We start from the raw sequence: 17,277 nt of genomic DNA on the forward strand, positions 1-17,277 counted from the left end.
CCTCTGCCTCCCTGAGTGCTGGGATTACAGGTGTGCGCCACCACACCCAGCTTGGCCTGGAACTCTTATCCTGTGCCACCATTTCTGGCCTTACAGGTTTTAAAGAATCAACTCTGTCAAGAAAAAAAAAAGCTGTGGTCTTAAAAAAAAATACCATCCCTCACTCCATATTGGTTTATGTTTAAGGGTAGGGAGGCTGTGGGATAGTTACTTATGGAGGCACTGAGTTTGTCCTGTGAGAAAACTGTGTCTTATCTACTCAGACTCATGGATGTAGGAGAGCACTGAGGTGCCTGAAAGGACCCCAATGTCTTAAAATGTTAGGATTCTCTCATGTGCCTACTCTTCTGAGCAGTCAGACTTCGCTCTTGAGGAATCCTATGCCCATGAGGGCAGAGAGATGAAACTGAATCTCTAGGGTCTGTCCCCTAAAGGCCCCTTTCTTCTTATAGCTTGGGCCTGGCAACCACACCTGGCCCACTCGGGAGCCTTCATCCTTTGGAGTTTGTCCAAACTCTTATCAGAGCCCATGGATTCAGCAGAGTCTTTAGAACTCAGCTAAGAAACTCCAAGTATCTTCGATAAAAATACACGTCTCCAGACATATTATTTTTTTTTTTCTCAAGGCAGAGTTTCTCTCTGTAGCCTGGGCTGTTCTGGCCTCACTTTGTAGACAAGGCTGGCATCAAACTCAGAGAGATCTTCCTGCCTCTGTTTCCTGAGGGCTAGGATTACAGGTGTGCACCACCATGCCCTGCTGAGATAGGTTATTTTTAACAAGCACTTGCATATCTCTGTTTTGGATTTGATTTAAAAAAAAAACAAACAAACCTTTATTGTCCAAGTGCTTTGCACTTTCTCTGTGCATTTTAGCTCCAGGCGGTGAGCTTCCTGGAGATTGAAGAGTACTTCTCCTACTTACACTCTTCCAGGAGCAGGAGAGAGAGGACCTAGCCTAGTTCCAGGTCCATAGCCGCAGTCCTGGTGCTAGAAGGCAGGGCCAGACCTACAGGGAATAGAGCTTTAGTGAATAGAGACCAGCAAGTGATTCCACTTGCCTGAGAGCCTGACTGGAAAGGAGGCAGATAATTTGCCCTCAGGGGAGATGGGCAAGGATGCTTAGCCTAAAGATGGAAAGGGCATCCCTGTGATGCTAGAGAGGCAGCAGACCTCTGTGATTTAGTCCAGACCAAGGTCCCTGCATTCCTGAAAACCAGGCACTGTAGAAGCTAGTGGTGGCTACCATACCCGCCAGGTGTAGGCTGGAGATCAAAGTGCTTACCTAGCCAGGCAAAGTGTTAGCATAACATCTGTGAGAACCACTGCATGCTGCCACCTCATGCCCGATCCCAAGACAGCCTCACATGGTTCAAGTGGAGACTGCCACTTCTGGATGCAGTCTGGATGCCAAGAAATAGCTTGTCTGTGCCATTACCTCTACCAGCAAGCAAGTGATGGGTCCCTTGGAACAGCACTCCAGATCTCCAGGGGCACGGCCATGGAAGAACCTTGCTTCCTGCCTCCCATTGTGCTCGCCCAGCACCCGTTTCCCAGTCTCTGCTTCTTCCATTTCAGCAACTCTAGCCAGCATCCTTCCTCCTCCACAGCTCCTCCTCCACTTATTATGATAATCACATTTGCCACGTGCATTAGGAAATTGTTACGACTAGTTATATTTGAACAATATAGGGAAAACCTACAAAGAGAAAACCTTTCGTCCATCTTTCTCAGTCCATCTGCTTCTCATGCATTGGCAGTTGCTCATTTGTACACCTTTGTGTGGTAGGTGCCTGCCATTGTGTGTTCTACTCTGTTCAAATTACGACATTTCCAAAACATCTTCTACCGTACACAGAGATGGTTTACATACCTGCCGTTATGTTGCTCAGACATTTCATCATCCACCTTAAGAGTTTAACTTTTTTTTTCTTTTCTTTTCTGTTATTGGGCACTTTGAGTCATTTCCAACTCACTGCAATTGAATTTCATATTTGGGAGTGAGGTGTGGAAGTGGGTGTGATTGGCTTTCAAGCAAAACAAAGTTGGGTCACAGCACAAAGGGAACAAAATGTGGCAGTGATGGTTGTTCTTGTCGACAATGATAGTTGATCCAAAGGTATTGGATCAAGTACCTTTTTGTCTTAGGGCATCTGAGATTCTGTGCCGAGGACTGGAGAACTGCTGGCTGGCTGGCTGGCTGACCGTGTGTGTGTGTGTGTGTGTGTGTGTGTGTGTGTGTGTGTGTGTACTGTGTGTTCTGGGTGGGTGGAGATGAGGACTTAATCTTGACTGTCCTCCCAACTTGGGCACAGAGATCTTAGGTCTTTCTGGATCTGTTTCCCTTGCAAAACAAGAAATAGCTCACCATCTAGGGCCTGTGATGGCTTAATCCAATCAGATAACAAATACAAGGGAGCTTGGAGTGAGTTACAAAAAGTAATTTATACAAACATAAATTAGTAAGCTGTAAGTCCCAGAAAGGGAAAAAAAAAGCTGGAGGTTTTAAAGGAGCTGCTGCTGCGAATTTTGAATTCTGTCTGTGCCTCATCTTCCAGAATAACAGGAATAAGACTGGCCTGTGGTCTGGGTGTACGGTCTTTGCTCCTGCAGAGGACTTGCTTGCATGCAAATTGGGCTTTTCTGATAGGGAAAAGTGAAGCTACCTCAGCCCTGGGTAACTGTCACTTCTCTGCTTCAAGCTGAGCTTGGCCACTGTGGGTCTAACAGCCCCTAGAAACATCCTTAACTGATGTATTGTACCAAAGATCCTGGCGGACCTCTTCAGTTTCCAAAGCTGCAACCTTTTAAAGTTAAGGCTGGAAAGGCAAGCAGGGAGTGGAAACAGTGATTGTGAATCTGGGTTATAGCTTGTTGTGCTTTTTTGTGTATTTTTTCTGTTCATCTGTGTGTGCGTGTGTGCATAGGCATGTGTGTGCACGTGTGTGTGGTAAGTGACTCTAATAATCCTGGACTTATGACAGAAGATGTGCTAGGGATAGAAAACAGCCCAGCCACAGTCCTATCCTTATGGGGTTTAAGATCAGAACTTTGTCAGAAAATCTGGGTCCCCCACTCTATTTTTCAGAGAGGCCATAGTCTCCTGTTTCTCTATGAGCCTCATACTGAGAATTGTTTTTCAGGAGACTATGTCAATGTCAAAGGTGGACAGGGACAGCAGTCTAAACTCTAGAAGTCAGAGATGCTTGCCCACACTTGAAACTTGTATGGATTTTCTAGAAGCTTCTACCCAGAACATACCCTCTCCCAGGATGATGGTGAATGGGCTAGTAGGGTGGAGGTGCCAGCAGGCCAGGATTAGAGACTGTCTGTGCCTCTCACAGTCTTTGCTCCTCCTCCCTCTACCTGTCACCTGTCTCTAAGACTGAAAGTAGTACTGGGGTCAAAATGGAGACTGGTTGGGTAGACCAGTTAGCTACTCTCATGGGTATACTCCAGAACATGTGTGGTGGGGCTAATAGAGAAGTTGGGCTTGACTGGAAAGGCTCAGAGGCTGGATGGAATAGGGTAGATTACAGAAACTGTGATTTCCTACAGCTCAAGCAGACAGGGTCTTTTTTCTTTTTAACTTGCAAGGTCCCACCAACCCTCTGGCTGGTTTCTTGGGAGCAGAGGAGTGAGTGGTCTTCTGCTGGTGGTGTGAAGGCTGCTGCTGGTTGGGAGTCAGCCTTCCTTACCCTCTCTGGTGTGCAGGGCGGGCCCCATTGCATCACCCTTGGAGCCTCTGCTTCTGGCTTTGCAGCCAGCTGGGCCCCTAGAGGAGGGACTCTCCCTGTTTTTCAACAAGCCATTAACCATTTCACCCTCCTAACTCTTATTATGCCGGTCTGGGTTTCCAAGGTGAGCCTTCCTATCTCTCTGCCCTGATGGTGATGGTCCTCTTCACGCTCCATAATGACAAGAGGTCCTGCCTGGGCAGCTTTTGATCAATTGCAGGCTCCATCGTACCAATGCAACCCTGTCTCTTCTCTGTGAGAAGAGTTAACCTTCCTCAGCCCCACCCTCATCATTTGTCCCATTCTGCAGTGGTGAGAACAGAGCTCCCGGGCCTCCAGCATGAGCTCATGCCACTTCCACACTCTAGAGTCCCGACAAAGGGTCAACAACATGTTGGGCTAACAGCAAGTACGTAGCTCAAGCCAGAGCCCAGGAGCTTGGATATTGGCCTTTCCCCAAAGCCCCTCCAACCATTTTCAACAGACCTGCTCAGGCCTTTGCCTTATTTGTAGAGTCACAGGGGAGGGATGGGTGAAGTGAGGTTCCTCAAAGGCTCCGGGGTCAACTTAAACAGAGTCCCGAGAACACAGTGTTTCCTTGTTCCTGGAGGGGCTGGACAAGGAGGAATTCAGCTGGTAAGCTGGTGGGGGCTGTTCCAAGCACTGGAGCCCAGGCCTCATTCGTGTTCAGATGGCTTATCTCCCAGGCCCAGCATACCTTCATTCATTGCCCCACCCATTCCGGGGCCTGAAATAGTCTGGAACTGCATCCAAGCCTAAACCTAGGTCCCAATTTTAGTTCCACAAACATTTGGCTGATAAGAACTCTCAGAACATCGAAGCTGAGTCCGGGCTGGGGCTGGGGGTACACAGATAAAGAAAGCCTAGCTCCTGCCCGCAGGGAGCTTTCCAGTTGTACCCGGATGCCTCATCACTTACGAGATGCCTGTTGAAGAAGAAAGAAAGATGGACTCCCATGGGAGAAACAGAGGCAGCCTTGTGAAAGGGAGTCACTTTGTTGAATCTAAATGGATGAGTAGGGCATGAAAAGACAATGAGGTATACCCATGCTGGGCGGGAGGAATAGCAAGAGTAGAAGCACACAAGGGCCACCTTTGTGATTTGTCTAGGAACAGGTCAACAACATCTGGTTTGAGTGACCCACATGGGGACGACAAGCTGCTTCTACCTGTGGACGTGTGTCTGTGTAGATTTTGTGTAGACCGAGTACTGCCATGTGGCAAAGACGTTTTTGGTTTACAGAGCATCACAGGTGGGAAAATGGAAGGCCAGGAGGATGAAGAAACTTTCTCTGAGCTATATATAAAGCATGTTTGCGAGGGTGCCATTTCTGCCTTGGCCCAGTTCAAGTTTCTTAGTCCAGGGGCTTAGGCCTTAAAGCTAGCTGACCCAACAGTCCTTGCCACTCCTTAAGGGCCAAGAAGACATCAGAGGTGAACAAGTGATCATAGGCGAACATCGAATCAGAGTGCTCATCATGGTGTGGCTTGCCGTAAAGCTCCGTGACAATTGGTGGGAAAGAAATGATCATGTTCTTCATTTTCTTGGATTGTATTTAAATCTGATTCCAAATCTGATAAAGAGGTAGTTATTTATTTATTTAGTTAGTTATTTAGTTAGTTAGTTAGTTAGCTAGCTAGAGATCTACTATAACTATTAAGGGATCTTCCCCTTGTCTCATTTGGTTTTTCTAAATATAAACTAAAGCAGAAATTCCTAAGCAGGTGAATTAAAGTAGAGCTAGACAGCTGGCCCTAGTTGAGGGAGCTCCGGCAGTTAATGGCTGCTCCTTGGCTCCCTGTGGGATGCTGGTCTTTTGTTTCTGTGGGCACTGGCTCACCAGGTAGGCTGCCGAGCTGTCCACTCATCATGCATGCTGAGTGGCTAGCCACTTAAAAGTCTTTTTTTTCCAGTTCCTCACAGCCAGCTGCATACCAGGTTTTGCCAGCCTTAGGGAGGAAAAGGGGTTCATGTGGGTCTAGTGTCTGTCATCCATGGTCACGCATGATCTCTAATCCTCTCCCCAGGTGCTGGAAGCCACTGCCCTAGGTAAACGAACTTCCCAACTAAAAAGCTACCTCTCAACCTCTTTGACCCATCAGACTTGAAGCCCTGGCCACTCTCTCGGGAGGATGTGGGGAAAATACTTCACATTCCTTTCTGAAGAGTTCACAGCCAAAAAAGCTAGATATGGTTGATTTCTCAATCAGGTTTTCCTACCGCAGTAAGTGTATGATTAATCACCCCTGTTATACTTCCAAAAGCTAAAGAAAACTTCAAGTGACTGAACATTTGGGACAGCCATCCCAAAGATGACAGCAACTAATGACATGCATAATAATTTTACTACCTGAAAAAAATTTAACTTAAAAAAAAAAAACCTTTTTAACAGCATCACAGTAGACTTTCTGAGTAAATATAAAATTAGTTGTTTATATAAAGGAAAAGCAAGAGCTAAAGGTTAAAATCAAAATGGGTGGTTCCTCTGATGGGATTACAGGTCACACATTTTTTCTCATTTTTGCTTTTATTCATATTCTAAAAATGTCTACAATGAGTGCTCTACATGAATTTTAACTTACTTACTTATCTCTCATCCTACTTAATAGACAGTGGTACTCTGCTATGGGACAAGTGAGCAGCTAACATCTGTCCAAGGCTTCCTTGTGGGGGTTCCTGCTTTTCTGCTTTCCTCTGTGGGGGTTCCCCTTTTTCTGTTTTCCTCTGTCTCCACCGAGGACTTGGAATGGCCTTAACCAGCAGGACCAATCAGAGGCCATGATGTTCCTTGTTACCTAGTTTGTATGGCTGTTGTTGTGGTGGTGGTGGTAGGGCTTTGTTTTGTTTTTGTGAGGTAGGCTTTCAGATGGGCCTCTTTCTATAGTCTTGGCTTGCCTTAAACTCATGGCAGTCTTTCTGCCTCAGCTTTCCAGGTATTGGGATTACTAGCTTCTGCCACATGCTGAGCTGCCTTTTGTATTTTTCTGGAGAAAAGCGGAATGGGTGTGCCTAGAGCTCCCTGGCAGTCTTCACAGTAGTCTTGGCTGGCCTGGTTTGTAAATTTTGGTATGGGTGTGGCAACAACACAGAAGAAAAGCAGATCGTGTCCATAGTGAAGCTGCAGGAAAATGTAAACATCTGTTGCATTAAGCATTGAAATGTGTCATCTGGGAAGACTAGTTTTTACAATCAGCAAAGAGGACAGGGAGCTGGTGAGATGGCTCAAAGGTTAAAGAACTTTGACTGCTCTTCCAGAGGTCCTGAGTTCAATTCCCAGCAACCACATGGTGGCTCACAAGCATCTGTAATGTGATCTGATGCCCTCTTCTGGCCTGCAGGTGTACATGCAAGTAGGGTACTGTATACATAATAGTAAATAAATACATCCTTTTAAAAGAGACTGAGAGGACAAAAGTCTATTTCCATTGAGAATATATGACTCCATCTTGTGTTTAGGTTCAGAAGCAAATCATAAAGCCATATCCAGTGCACAGAACAGAAAACTCGACCATCCCAGATCAGGAAACATTGTCTCTGAGATATTTGCAGAACCCTTGTCATCAACCATATTTTTATACACTGGCAATAAGAGGTGGAAAGTGAAAGTCAGGAAAGTAATTCCATTTAAAATAGCAAATAATGCAACATTTCCCTATAGAGCTTCTAAAACAAGTCCAGGTACTAAAAGCTGAAAACTACAAAACATTGAAAGAAAAAAAAAATCATAGAAGATCAAAAATATCATGTTGGAGATTAGAAGACTCAATAGATTGCTCTCCAAATGGAGAAGTAAATTTAGCTTTGCCTTTGTCACTATTCTATTGCTGTGAAGTCATGACCATGGCAGTCTTAGAAAAGAAAGCATTTAATTGGGGCCTGGCTTACAGTTTCAGAGGTTTAGTCCATTATCATCATGGTGGGGACCATGACCATCTATATGGCATCAGAGGAGTAGCTGAGAGCTACAACTTGATCTGTAGGCCTCAGGAAGAGAGAGAACTGGGCCTGGCTTGGGCTTTTGAGACCTGAAAGCCCATCCCCAGTGGCACACCTCCTCCAGCAAGGCCACACGTCCTAATTCTTCTCAAATACAGCTACTTCCTAATGACTAAACATTCAAATGGATGAGCCTTATGGGACTCATTCCTATTCAAACCACAACAGTAGATTCAATCAAAACCCTTTAGAAGACCCACTCAACCTAAAAGCTGTGAAGATGCACAGAAGATTGAGAAGAGCCCTTTCCTGTCTGTGTTGATGCCACCCCCAACCCAAATCCACCAACCCGGCCAAAGAGACGAGCACTGCTTTTTTGCTGAGGATCTGTCTGAGCTTGGTTCCCAGCACCCAAATGGAAGCTGACAACCACCTGTAACTTCAATTCTAGGGATTTTAAACTCTCCTCTGGCCTCCACAGCCTCCTGCTAACATGTGGCGCACATACATGTACAAAGGCACACACATATAAAATAGATACATCTTTATTTAGAAAGCTGAGTGAGGCCGCACACACCTGTAATCCCAGCACTCAAAGACGCAGAGGCAGGCAGATCTTTGAGCTCGAGGCCACCTGGTCTACAAAGTGAGTTCAGGACAGCCAACCCTATCTCAAAAACAGACATACAAACAAATATAAAGAATTCTCAAAATAGTCAGGTGTGGTGGTGCACTCCTGTTATCTCAGCACTCAGGGAGACAGACAGGTGGATCTCTGTGAGTTTGAAGCCAACCTGGTCTACAGAGTGAGTCCAAAACAGCCAAGGCTATACAGAGAAACCCTGTCTTGAAAAACAACAACAACAACAACAACAAATCTCAAAATTAGGCAGTAAGAAAGCAAACAATCCCATCAAAATTGACTCAGAAATAAGCAGGCAACTTACTAAAGAGTATATGAAAAACAAAGATGTTCAACATCATTCATTAGTCATTAGGAAAATACAATTAAAACCTTGATGCGATAACTACACCAATATTAGAATGACTAAAGTGAAATGCCAAACAATGCCAAACATGCACTCATATACTGGAGCCCTTATGCACTGCTGGTGAGGATGCAAATATGGTTCAGCTACTGGAAAATTAGATAACTTTTTATTAAACAAAACATACATTAAAAAGTGACCTAGCAATTGCATTTGCTGGTAACTATCCCAGGTAAATAGAAATTTATATCCATAAAAAAACCTGTACAAGAATACAACAGATCTATTCATAATTGACCAAACCGATACAATCCAAATGTTTTTCAGAAAATAAGTGGATAAATAATTTGGTTCATCCATGCAGTAAAGAGGAATAAAACACTGGCACATGAAATAACATGGGTACATGCTAAAGCCGTTAAGCCGAGTGCAAGCAGCTGGTCTCAGGAGTTGCATAATGTCTGATTCCAGCGATACAACATTCTCCAATGATACCAGTCATATCCATTTCAGGCAAGTGTTAGAGGTGGGGAAAACCAGTGTTCGACACAGTGGTTATGAAGATGGCTACACAGCTCTCGTAATCATACACATGCACACAAGTTCAAGTTGGCGTGGAATTTAAAAACAGATTCAGTTTTAGCACAGTTTTTGGGTCACAGAAAAATGGAGCAGGAGTAGAGGGAGATCGCTCAGTGTGTAAGAGCACTTGCTGCCAAACCAGTGATCTGAGACTAATCCTCTGAACCCCCATGGTGGAAGGCGACAACTGACTCCCACAGGACCATGGTGAGTAGAAACAACTGGAAGAAGACAAGGACATTTCTATAAAGCAACCCCCTGCCCCCTCCCCACCCTCCCGTATACAGTCTCCTCAACTATGACCCCCCAGACTGGTACATTTGTTCCAGTTGATGAGCGTTTTCTTTTGAATATGAAATGCTCCCCCCCCCCCCAAGTTAATGTGTTGAGGCTTAGCCCTAGCTGGTCAACCCATTCTGCAAGGTTCTGGAAATGCTGGGAAGTAAGTCCTAACTAGAACAGGTAGGCCGCTGGGTGTGGGTCCCTAGGTGCACTCTTGCCCCTTTCTGTCTCTCTGCTTCCTGCGTAAGGCAAGGCAGTACCGCCACAAGCTCCTCCAGCCCTCAGAACCGCGCGCTAAAAGAAGCCTTTTTTGTAAGCTGGCTCTTCCAGGTACTTCTGCCCCAGGAGTAAGAAGAGTGGCTAGCACCCTTAGCACACCACTGTTGCTGTAAGTCTGTAGTTTAAATCAGGACTCACTTTCGGTGTTGCCATATGCATTTTCAAAAATGCATGGTGACATGTATATGCCATTGGACTATTATACAGAGCACTTTCCTTGCTCTGAAAAAAATTTTGTATTTTGTCAAAATGTCACTTCTATTAAGCACTTTATTTCATTAGGGCTGTGTAGTTTTCCTCATTTAGATCTTATATATATATATATATTAGATTTGTACCAAAGTATTTTGTTCTGGCAGAAGTGAGGGAAAATGGGATTGTTCTGTATTTCATGTTCAGCGGGAGAGCCGCTGACTTTTACATAGCATCTATCCTGCAGCTTTGTCACGACCACTTACTACTTCTCAAGGTTCTGCTTCTGTTTTTGATCTTTTCATATTTTGTAAAATCTGTGCCATCTGTGAACAGAGACGGTTTTCTCTCTCCTTCCTAGTATGAATACCTTTTAATTTTTTCTTGTCTGTTTTTCATTAACTAGCCCTTTAGTTCGATGCTGAAAGAGAACGATGAGAGAGGACCTCCTAGATTGCTCCTCATTTTAGCGGGCAGCTTCTGGTTCCTCTCTAGTGATAAGGTTAACTGCAGGGCTTTCATAACATTCACTCTCCATACAGCTGAGAAAGTTCTCCTTCATTGCTAGTTTATGGTTAGATTTTACCAAGAATAAGTATGGGTTGAATTTTGCAAATATTCATACAGTTTTTATTACTTAGCCCACTTATGTAATGGATCACATCAATTGCCTTTTGAGTCAGTATGGTAACTTTGTATGTTGAACCAGTCTTGTAGATTTCTGTGTCCCACTTCAATGTGGTACATAATTCTCTTAATACACTGTAAGATCCAGTTTCTATTTTGTTGAGAATTTTTATATCTATGTTCAGGAGATGTATTGGCCTGTACCTTTTCTTTTCTTGTAATGCCTTTGTCTGGTTTGGGCATTGGAGTGTGCCGGTGTCATAGGATAGGGTAAGAAGCACTCTTTTTGCTTTTGTCTTTTAAAAGGGATCGTAGAGATTTGATGAATTTTATCCTTTGAATGTTTGGTACTGTTCTCTATATGGGCCTGAGGTTTTATGTTTTGCAATGTTATTAATTATTGATTTAATTTCTTTTATAAAAAGACTTATTCAATTTGTCCATTTCTTTCTGTATGGGTTATGGAAGATTGTGTTTTTCCAGCAATTGGTCCATTACATGTGTGCATAGATAGGCACGGTGGCACATACCTTTGATTCCAGCACTTGAACCAAACCAAAAACAAAAACTGTGTGGGTACAGAGTTGTTCATACATTCCTTCATAATCATTTCCCTATTCCGCAGGACTCCAGTTATATCACCTCTTCCATTTCTTCTATTAAGAATTTATACCTTCTCTGTTTCCCCTCCATTTTCCATTTCTTTTCCCTTTCTTATTCTTCCTCTTTCCTCTTCCTTTTCCTCTCTTTTGTTTTTTCGTTGTTAACCAGACTAGAACTGTGTGAATTTTATAGTCTTTGCAAATATCCAGCTCTTTATTTCACGGATTTCTCCATGTTTATTTTCTGGTTTCAGTTTCATTGATTTAGCCTCTTTTTAAATTCTCTTTTCATCTGCTTATTCACATTTAATTTGGTATTTTATAGTTTTTCAGAGTGGAAACTTAGATTATTGTCTTAGTCATTTTAGGCTAAAATAACAAAATACCATCAACTGGGTGACTTATACAGAGTCCACTGATTTCTCACAGTTTTGGAGACAAGAAAGTTAAAGGTCAGGATGCTAGCATTGCTGGGCTGTCCTGAGGATCCTTCCTGGGTTGCACTTGGTTTCCTTCTTCCTATAGCCTCACATCGTGGAGAAAGTTGTGGGGTCTCTTCTTTTTTAAAAACACATAATTTATTTTTATTTTGTATTCATTGGTGTTTTGCCTACATGCATGTCTGTGTGAGGTTGACAGAAGCTCTGGAATTGGAGTCACAGACAGGTGTGAGCTGCCATGTGGGTGCCGGGAATTGAACCCAGGTTCTCTAGAAAAGCAGACGGTGGTGGTCTTAATGGCTGAGCTGTCTCTCCAGCCAGGAGTCTCTTCTTAGGACGCTAATCATTGTGAATGTTCTCCCTGCATTTAAACTCTGTGTAGCCTAGGATGCCTTTCTGATCCCCCTCTACCTCCTGAGTGATGGGATTACAGGTATGTGCTGAGCTACACTTGGTTGATGTGGTGCTATGAATTGAACCCAGGGCCTTGGGCATGCTAAATGGACATCCTACCAATCGAACTATGCCTGGACCTTGTCCCCCAAAATCCCCTTCTTTTCTTGTAGCAATTATATGTTTGTTTGTTTGTTTGTTTGTTTTGGAGACAGGGTTTCTTTGTAGAGCCTTGGCTGTCCTGGACTCACTTTGTAGACCAGACTGGCCTCGAACTCACAGAGATCTGCCTGTCTCTGCCTACCAAGTGCTGAGATTAAAGGCGTGCACCACCACCCATGGCCTAATTCTTTTACCTTTCCCTAAAAAACATACTTTTAGTGGTTGCCCTAGAGTTTGCAATACACATTTATAGCTAATCTAAATCCATATTTATTTAATACTGAATCTCTTCTATTTTTTATTTTTCTTTGTCTTAAGCATTTTTGTTTTATTAATTTTTCTTTAAAAATTTTCTTATAGTATTATAACAACAAAATATCCCTAGTTTCTGTCCCCTTTCATTCATAAATTTATACATGCAAGCATACTTACTATATCATTGCTATTATTTTGAACAAATTGTTCTCTATAGATCAACTAAGATTTTAAAATTGAAGTTTTAATTACCTTCACCTTAATTAACTAATTAATTAATTATATACACAGCACATCCTTCTCTGATGTCCTTCCTTTTTTTCAGTTAGGTCTGTCTGTCTGTGATCTGTGCCCCTTTTCTCGTCTCTGAAGATCTTTTTAACATCTCATTCAATGCAGGCAACAAATATCCTCAGGTTTTGTTTGTCTGAGAAAGAAATTTTTAGTTCTTCTTCGCACTTTTTAAAACAGTGGAATCTTTCCCAGTACTCAGGAGGCAGAGGCAGGAGGGTGGCTGTGAGTTCGAGGCCAGCCTGGTCTACAAAGGGAGTCCAGGACAGCCAGGGCTACACAGAGAAACCCTGTCTCGAAAAACCGAAAGAAAGAAAGGAAGGAAGACGGAATCTAACTGTTGCTCAGGCTTGTCTTGGACTCCTGGGCTCAAGTCATCCTTCATGTGCCTAAGCCCTGTGCAGCTGGGACTCCAGGCATCTGCCACAGTACCCACCCATGCTGTTTACTTTTGAAGGCTCCTTTCTCAGAATTCTAGACTGTTTTTTTCTTTCCCTCTTAACGTGTTAAGCATTCTCTCCACTCTTTTCTCATTTTCATGGATTCAGAGAAATTCCTGTCTTTGCTCCTGAGTAGGTAAGGCTTTTTATCCTTTGGCTTTCAAGACTTTAAAAAAAAATTATTTTTCTGAAGTTTAAATACAGTAGATGTAGTTTTTGCTACTGTTGACGTTTATTTATGCATTACCATTCATTTCTCTCTCTCTCTCAGATGGGATGTACTGGTGAAAGGACACTGGGCAGGATGAGTCTACAGTGGGAGTGAGTATTGAGTAGCACCAGATAGTTTAATCTGGTGTCTGAGCTATGATCTCACAGCGCTTCTCCGTCCCCACCCACACGTCCTCACTGCCGACTGGAGCCGTGGCTGGAGCTCAGTGCTCCCCTTCTCCACGCCCTCAGACTCTGGCAAAACTTCATTAGGTGAGACTCTGGGAAACAGTTCCCTTGAGAGCAGTCCTGAAACAGGGCTCTGGCCTCGGCACTTCAGAATGGCTGTTCTTCCTCACAAGTGTCTACAGTTTTTCCTCTAGAGCAGTGCTTCTTAACCTTCCTAACACCGAGACCCTTTAATACAGTTCCTAGTGTAGTAGTGACCCCGAGCCATAAAATTTTCATTGCTACTTCATACACTTTTCTACTGTTATGATCGTAATGTAAATATCTTATATGTGTTTTCTGATGGATTTAGATGACCCCTATGAAAGGGTCATTTACCTCCCCAAAAGGGTCATGACTCACAGGGTGAGAACCTCTGCTCTGTAGTCTTTGGGGGAAACTAGAAGAGCTCCTGGACTCGAGCTGATGATGATTTCCCTCACTCTACCCACTGACTGGGACCCGCTGCAGGCTCCAGGGCTCTGGCTGGTTCCACACTGAGCACTAACAAGTCTTCACTTACAGTCTAGGCATTTTTACAAAATAACAAATATTGTTTATTTTAATGAAGCTGGTACAGACGATGTCCCTTGAAAACCCATGTCCCTGACTCTGACATGAACTCAGGTGCTCCCCATTTGGCCACTTCCCCTTGCTGGGGAGGTCTGGTAGCACTCAGGAAGGGGAAGCAGGCTACCTGGATGAGACCTGATAGGCTGTGATCATATGGTGGGGGAGGAGGTCCCCTTCTGTCACAGGCCTAGGGGAGGGGAATAGGGTAAAAGAGGGAGGGGAGGGAGGGGGGAACTGGAAGATACAAGTGAGGGGACATCAATTGAGATGTAATCTGAATAAATTATTTAAATATATTTTAAAAAAAGGAAAAAAAAAACCCATGTCCCAGACCAAAAAGTACAAACAGAATCAGAAGGAGCAGTGTCTGTTGCGTACACTTACATGGGTTACTTTATTAACTGCTGATGAAAATTAGAACTTTCCTGGGATCTTCTGACCAGACTGTCTTACTCAAGACACTTTCTCTCCAGTGAAGCCTTCTTTGTAGTTAGTTGTTACTTTCACTGTATCTGTCATCTTGACTACAACATGTTTTTCTTTTTTTGATCCAGACCCTCAGATTTTAAGAGTAGCTTCAAGCTGAGGAAAGGCCATTTTTACACAGTTCAGTTCTCTGAAAAACTTCCACCTCCCACTGAAAATCACAGTCCAGGAGTGAAACAACCACATGCTGGAACTTCAGGGCCAACTGGGAGGTCATAGGGAAGCTCACATTGGCCGGTCTTTAGTGTCACAAACCTGAAAATGCACCGTCTTGAAAAGGCGGCCTCTCTGTGCACACATGAAAGTTTTTAAAAGAAAAAGGGCAATATTAAGGGAGCTGAGGTCTGATCATCAAAAATCAGCACAACAAAAACAACCAATAATGAATATTGAACACTAAAGTTCAGATTACCAGATGTTCTTAAAGAGGTGGAGTGCCAGTATTCAATTTCCATTTTGAACACCACATTACAAAAGAGCTACTTTTTAAAATAAAAAAGAATTGAGAGAAAAGGGGAAAAAAAGAGTTATCTAAACCCCCCCGCCCTGCCCCCATTTTTCCCTGACAAACTTCAACCACATCTTCTTCCTCCATTCCCGGTTCTTTTGGAGTGTGGTTACTTGCAATTCTCTGACTTTCAAAGAGAAACCTGAGTGAATTCTCCACAATACCATGTCTTTGACAGTATGATTCTTTGCGTTTCTTGAGATGTGCTGTCATTTTCACTTTGAAATGTTTCTCACTGCTATCCTGTCCAATCACTTTGAGTTTAATGTATTCTCCTTCCTTCTTATCCCCTAAGTCCTCAGTTGAAGGTTTTGCCTCCTGGTCAGACATGGCAACGGTGACTTCACCCAGGGGTCTCTGCACCACAGCGGCCTCCAGCAGGCAGAACCTCACTCTGAGGTTTACAAATCCATCTCTTCCTCACAGTACAACCGCAATCTAGGCATTCTTACCCTGGTTCGGGGGGAGCTTCCTGCCCCAGTTCCCCACTAAGTTGTAATTTTCTCTGTCTGCATTTCTGATGTGAGGGGCCATAGTTTTCCCTGTGACCCTATTGCTCTGAAGGATCTAAGAGTACTTTCTGATTTCCCAGTTTACTTGTAGAGATCAAATGATGACATCCCAGCTCCTTACACCCTGGATAGGAAACTGCCAATCAAAATAATTTAAATGGCTAAAATGTTAGCCATTTCAAATGGCTATGTTCAAAACCTTGGCTCATACTTGACCATTATTTCTACCTAAAGTTTTATCAGTTGTCACAACATGGCTATTATGCATTCGCCACTTAGTTGCACTTCTATTTTCTTTTCTCTATCCCTCTTCCCCCTTCCAAAGTTCTTCACCACTTGCCAGAATTTTGCAAATGCTTTCTAACATCTCCTCAAAAGTCAGCTTTGGGCCGAGTGGTGGTGGTGCATGCCTTTAGTGCCAACATTCGGGAGGCAGAGGCAGGTGGATCTTTGTGAATTTGAGCCCAGTCTGGTCTACAGAGAGACCAGGATGGTCATTCCTGGACAGCCAAGTGTACATAGAGAATCCTTGTCTTGAAAAACAAAACAAAACAAAACAACAATAAGTCAGCTTTAGAGTCAGAATAACCTGAAATTAAATCCTGGCTCTATCACTGCAGATGCCTGACCTTGAGCATAATACATTTTTCTTTCAACTGCTGGCACCATCTGTCAAACTGAGGCAGTAACTCTCAAATTAGGAGATGCTGTGAGGACTGAACACACCCTGGCTGGCACTGTCTCAAGCGCTCGTTTTCCTTTATTAAGCGAGGCAATCTGTGCCAAGACTTTGGTAGTCTGCTGGGTGCAAAGTAATAGCTTAAGGGTTACTCTTTACCTTGGTCCCACTTAATTCCGCTGATCATTTTGATTATATCTGTCTTTGCTCAGAATCTTTCGTCTCTCTTACCTATTGAGGTAAACTCGAAGTCCTTCCCCAGGTATCCAAAACTGTCCCCAATTCTTCCCCTTTCTCTGGACCGCTACTACTCGCTGTACCCCATACACACTCTTGCTGCTTTATTCCTCTTTAGCTTGTTCAGTCTCTTCCCTCTCACCGGCCTCCCGCTGGAATGCTCTTTTCTCCTTCCATGTTGCTTAGTAAATATTTGCTGAGTAACTAGATTGTGTTCTTTGGAAAGGTTTTCTGAGAAGCCAGTTGCATCCAACCATATGCTCCTCCTGTGATGGAGACATGCAGGGAAAGTTATGTTTATTTCTGGCCAGACTCTCTGTAGGGGAGTCATGTATACAACGGAAAAGTTTCAAAGAAGTCCTTCCTGTCCTGCCACCCTCCTCCTGAATACCAAGGCTGTAAGAGACAGCACTAGGCCTGCTGTGCCAAGTAACTTGTCAATCCAGGGTACCCTGGTGGTGCTCAGAGCATCTGTAAGATCCTCTGGCTACAGTAGAGGACAGCTACAGCATCAGCAAACATTGCACAGGAATTCAGAATATGCTTCTAAATTTTGCTATAGTGGGGAAAAAAAATCTGTGACTAAGATGAGCCTGTTCACTAGAAGAAAGGATGGAAG

General features: G+C 43.7%; 1 long non-coding RNA gene across 2 annotated transcripts in view; it reads left to right on the plus strand.

Annotated features, from left to right (window-relative positions):
* The window catches only part of LOC311582912, a 35,236-nt gene that overhangs the window by 1,808 nt on the left and 16,151 nt on the right, over window positions 1-17,277 (plus strand). For both annotated transcript variants that reach the window (XR_014774309.1, XR_014774310.1), the window contains exon 2: window positions 13,497-13,708. This is a non-coding gene — a long non-coding RNA (uncharacterized lncRNA). The remainder of the gene's footprint in view (window positions 1-13,496; window positions 13,709-17,277) is intronic.

The sequence above is a fragment of the Acomys minous genome (genome assembly GCF_964271855.1).
Source record: "Acomys minous genome assembly, chromosome: 14".
Lineage (NCBI taxonomy): Eukaryota > Metazoa > Chordata > Mammalia > Rodentia > Muridae > Acomys > Acomys minous.